Below are 6,000 nucleotides of genomic sequence, written 5' to 3'. Positions count from 1 at the left end.
GAGGATATTTAGGTACAACTTAGGGACAAATTCTTGTCTGAGTCAGCTAGTTCAGCTCACACCAGATATAAATGAGCATGAGAGCTGTTGCTGGGTGAATATGAATTCACTTAAGAGCTCACATGGTCTGGAGTATGCATGCAGTTGTATCTGCCTGTCCGTGGGACATTTTGTCAGCACTGAGAAAGAAAATGCTTTATAGTCCAGACTTACAATCTTTTAAAGTTCTCTGAAATAAAGAGATGTCTCCAAGAATTGTCAAAAGACAAGGTATTTGGCTGACACTGGGGAGATCATGTTGAAGTCTGGTCTGCCTGATTCAGTATAGGAAAATTAATTTCTCCTAATAAAAATATTCTAGAACAATATTGTAAGCATAAGAATAATTTCTATTCTCTGACCACAAGCCTTGTCTTGGACTTGAGAAACTTTTTTTCAAATAAAAAAAAAATATATCAAAACTAGTGTAGTTCCCAAAAGGTGTGTTTTTATTACAAAGGCATTTTGTCTGAAAGTTGCTGAGTAGCTGCAGTTTGGGATATCAAGTTGGAACCAGCACTTCCCACAGGAGATAAGAGATTAGTATCTTCATTGCTCTAGGTGATGGAATAGACAACACCTTATGCAAGTTATCAGATGACACAAACTGGGAGGGACAGTTGATGCACCAGAAGATTGTGTTGCCATCCAGAGGGACGTGGACAGTCTGGAGAAATGACACAACAGGAACTTCATGAAGTTCAACCAGGACAAGTGCAAAATGCTTCACGTGAGGAAGAACAACATTCACTTGGTAGGCAGTAGATGAAGATTATTCATCAATGACTTGGATGAGGAAATAGAGTGCACTGTCAGCAGGTTTGCTGATGACACCAAGCTGGGAGGAGCGGCTGACACCAGAGGCTGTGCTGCCATCCAGAGACCTGGACAGGCTGGAGAGTTGGGCAGGGAAAAATTTAATGAAATAGAACAAGGGCAAGTGTAGAGTATTGTATCTGGGTAGGAACAACCACAGGTTCCAGTATAAGCTGGGGAATGACCTGTTAGAAAGCAGTGTAAGGGAAAGGAATCTAGGGGTCCTGGTGGACAGCAAGATGACCATGAGCCAGCACTGGGCTCTTGTGGCCAATGGTACCTGGGGTGTCTTAGAAGGGAGGTGGTCAGTAGTTGGAGAGAGGTTCTCCTGCCCATCTACTCTGCCCTGGTGAGACCACATCTGGAATATTGTGTCCAGTTCTGGGCCCCTCAGTTCCAGAAGGACAGGGAACTGCTGGAGAGAGTCCAGCGCAGGGCAACAAAGATGATGAAGGGAGTGGAGCATCTCCCGTGTGAGGAAAGGCTGAGGGAGCTGGGGCTCTTTAGCTTGGAGAAGAGGAGACTGAAGGGTGACCTCATTAATGTTTACAGATATATGAAGGGTGAGTGTCACGAGGATGGAGCCAGGCTCTTCTCAGTGACAACCAATGATAAGAAAAGGGGCAATGGGTTCAAACTGGAACACAGGAGGTTCCACTTAAATTTAGGAAGAAACTTCTTCACAGTGCAGGTGACAGACGCTGGAACAGGCTGCCCAGGGAGGCTGTGGAGTCTCCTACTCTGGAGACATTCAAACCCACCTGGACACCTTCCTGTGTTCCTGCTCCGACACGGGGATTGAACTGGATGATTTTTCGAGGTCCCTTCCGATCCCTGACATTCTATGATTCTGTGATTCTGTGATCTCATCTACAGTTTGTCCCATTTACAGAGAGCTTAAGGATAATGGTGTGACTCACAAACCACTGGTGACAGAGGGAAGATGAGTGACTTGTAACCTGCTCCCTGAATTTTTAGATGTCTTAAAGTAAAATAAGTAAATCCCACTCTTAAGTATGGTGTGTTGAAAGTTTAAATTACGCTAGTAACATTTCCCAGTCCTTTCTGTGTCTTAATTATATTTATTTTCAAATAAAACTAATTCAGCACAGATTATTGCAGGATGCTGATGACAGCTGAACAATGTCCCCGTCCTTCCCTCTTTTATCTGCCTCCAAAAGCAACAACAGTTGCCGTCATAATAGAAGCTAAACACTCATAAACTCAGTATGGCTTTGTAAACAAAAAGATTTGCAGCTTTCTAATGAGCAAACACATACCTATATTTTTTTGGTTTTTTTCTTATGTTGTGCAAGGTAATTCTGAATTTTGGAAATCTTCTGGTATCCTCATACAATGTAATATCCTCAGTGCTTCTTGTCACTGTTGATGCAGAAGCTGGAGAATGTCTCGCCCACCAGAGAACAGTGTCCTTTAAAGCACATTTCTGTCTTTACAATAGTGTAATGCTTTTTACCTTTTAGACAGGATTATCATCTCATAAGCAGATGGTGTAAAAGCTGTAGAAATACCTATGTAAGAATAAAGAAGGGCAATTTTGTGTATTTGTGCGGTATAAGGCAGAAAGGTGGAAACTGCTACATCTTAAGCTTTGGGCTTAGAGGGACCATACTTCAAGATTTTAAAATAAAGATGTGGCAGATGCAGTCTCCCTATCCCCAAAAGCCAGGCTGATGGATCACTATGGTCACGCACACACCCCTTGATCAACAGACAGGGCCTTTGACCAGTGAAACTCCCTGGTTGAGAGAAGTTTCTGAAGCCCTACCATAAACTACCACAGCTCAAATTCAGCTAGGGTGTAAATGGAGCCCACCAGAGACACACATTGAGTTTGTTTTACTTGGAGCAGTGGCTATGCCATCTAAGGAACATCCCCCGGAGACTGAGACACCTTACCAACCTGGTAACTGACCTGAGTACCCTTGAGAGTCCTCACTTTGACACAGAGTGGGAAGATGCGCATTTGTAAATCATCACACTAGAGTTTTGCCATTTGATCCCCTTGAGTTTGAGTCAGTTGTGTAGTAATTGAATTCCTAACCAGTATCTGAACCTGTGTTGTATAATGCTGTTGGAGTGCTGAATAATTTTGAATAAACTCTGTTTGTGTCTGGTTTCTGTTAAACAGCTCTGGTTAGAATGAAGTCTCTTCAGAGCTTGTTGCCTGCCTAAATTGAGTTTCGGGGTGCCTCTGTGACAGAACTCCATGGAAGAAATTAAAGGGTTCTCTATTACATTCCCAGAGGAACCAGCCTTGCTATGTACACAGTGAAACTACTGGTACGTGGACCAGATATCCATCCCTTGTGCCCTAGTCCTCCCAAACCTTTATGTGTTCTTGTGTGGGGGACAGGAAGAAGAGGAGAAACTGCTAACGACTGTGAGAACAACCTACTGTGTGAATTCTTCCCTTCCCCATCCTCCTCTCTTTTTTAACATCCAAAAAAGCCTGATTTTGTTAACGCAGCTATGCATATGAAATTGTCCATCGCCTTCTCACATGTGATATTTTTCTGGAGGAAGGAGCCTATAAATAGCATGCTGTAAGCTGCCGCTGTGAACAGCCTCATAAAACACAGGCTGTTTGTAAAGCGGTACAGAGCGGCTTGTGCAGATGTGCTGCCTGTGCTGACTGAGGGGCTGCAGTGGAAAATTTGCTCTGTCACTTCATTATAAACACTCCATCCTCCTCCATCATCCACTTCCATGCTTATAGGCTGTGAGAAGTTCTGGTTTTCATTTACATACAAGCTATACCACAGTTCTGGTTTTCATTTACATACAAGCTATACTGTTTCACAGGTTCTGCGGCATGGGCATCAGCAGCACTGCTCTTGTGGGCCCCAAAAACATATAAAACCTGGTCATTAAGGTGGTGAGGGGTCTGGAGCACAAGTCCTGTGAGAAGCAGCTGAGGGAACTGGGGCTGTTCAGCCTGGAGAAAAGGAGGCTGAGGGGAGACTTTATCGCTGTCTACAACTACCTGAAAGGAGGTTGTAGCATGGAGGGGATTGGTCTCTTCTCCCAAGGAACAAGTGACATGATGAGAGGAAATGACCTCAAGTTGCACCAAGGGAGGTTTAGATTGGATATTAGGAAAAAATTCCTCACAGAAAGGGTTGTCAGGCATTGGAACAGGCTGCCCAGGGAAGTGGTGGAGTCACCATCCCTGGAGGTGTTTAAAAGATGTATAAATGAGGTTCTTAGGGTTAGAGTTAGATTATGGTTGGACTCAAAGATCTTGAGATTCTCTTCCAACCAGAATTATTCTGATTTTCTGATTTTTGAGCAACCAGTGTTTTGAGGCGAATGTACTAGAGATAGATAGTTAAAAAATAAACTCCAAATGATCCTTTTCCCTACTCTTGGAATTCTCTTTAGTGTGATGGATATTGGTGACACATTAATTATCTACTAAGGCTTCCCAGCAATATTTATAATATCTTCCAACAAGTAGAGTTTTGTTTTCCTTTGTTTTAAATCTGGATATTTTTTTTTAGCTTTTCCTTCCCTGTGTCTTCATTTTGTTCTTCAGATCAATTCCTCTATAGTTTCTTTGGTGTTTTTCTCTTTCCATTTTACAAAACATTTTGTCAAGCTCAAATTTTGAAAAGAAAAAGAAAATGTTAAAGTTGGGAGATCATATTTGTTCCTTCTTAAGGCAGCTTAATTTCATCTTTTGTAGCTACAGAAAAGCACAGAATTTTACAGTTAAACTTTGCTTTTGGTAGAATTGTATTCAGAAATACCCTTGAGTGTTTTTAAATGCAGCTGTTACATTTAAAACACAATATCTGTAATCTAAAATACAAATATTACTTTACTGGCCAGCTTAGAAAGAGAATCCTTAATTCTGTAACCTGTTCATTGTCTATGGAGGATTGTTCTTGATACTTTTCCTGTCTATTTTCAAATATTTCATAGTTTTTTCCATGCTGGACCATGTCTCACCTTCAGACTGTACTGCATGATATCCAGCCTGCAATTTTCTTCATAGTTTTAATCCCAAGACTTCTGTTTATACCATGCTGAGACAAGTTGTTGTTGTTGTGCTTCACCCATACCTAATGTATTACATTGCTTATTTTTCCCATTTTTACCAAGCCCTTTGTCTCTTCCTAAAAAAGCCATCTAGATTTCCCTGAGAAGCAAAATCTTGGAAGAGTCTGTTTTCCTTCTGCTGATGACCACAGTCCCAAAATATGGTCCCATAAATTGTCTTCTTTGGATGTATTGGTGCAACTCTGGAACAATGGACAAGTAAAGAGCACTGGATAAAAGACTTTCTACCTATTAAGAAACCAGATTTTTTTTTCTTTTTTGAAATTCAGGTTTTCAGTAATCTATTTTCCTGCTCAGCCTTATAAAGAGTTGCACAGGCAGACCTGAGGGAGCAGGAACCTGCTGCATGTGGAAAGAAAATGAGCAGTCAAGGCTGAGAGGATGGCATGAATGTCTTAAGCATCTTTAACAACAAAGAAAACCAAGGTTGTGTAAGGGCACCCTTAGGAGTGTGTAAGCATTCTCATAAGTCACTCCTCCCCATCTTTAATCACTGTCAGCCCTTCATTGTCAACTCACTGTAATTTTTCATTAAATTTTCCAATAATGAGAAAAGCAGATGGTGTATGCTTTCACTGTTGCATTGCACAGAAAAAGATTTTTTTCTTCTTTCAGCAGAAAACACGTAGATAGATAAGTAACAATATCCTTAAATGAAAAGATCCCTGTATGAAAGAAAAAATACAGACTTACTGATTTTTGTATTTAACAATAGTGTGATGTTACAAACTCTTGTTGAACTCACTGCTCTCTAAATCTCACCTAAAATTCTTTGTAAAGGGTTACACTGTCAAGTTTTGTTCTCTGATTAAATAGTCCCAATTAATAATTTTTGGATGGACATATACATCTCAGAACTGCATTCCCTAATTTTTTCTCTTTTTCTTTTTTCTCTTTTTGAGACCTCACGCTGACCTTTTTTGGGCATGTTTGCCTTAATTTGCTGATTTTCTAAGTTCACAACTCTTCGCATTTCAGCCCTGCCTGAAAATTTTTATCCATTTGCAGCTGTTTGCTTGTGCTTCCATTTCATTGCAGTTGTTAAAAACAGTCACACAG

Source organism: Patagioenas fasciata, chromosome 2, assembly GCF_037038585.1.
Source record: "Patagioenas fasciata isolate bPatFas1 chromosome 2, bPatFas1.hap1, whole genome shotgun sequence".
NCBI lineage: Eukaryota > Metazoa > Chordata > Aves > Columbiformes > Columbidae > Patagioenas > Patagioenas fasciata.
This window is presented reverse-complemented; position numbering follows the sequence as displayed.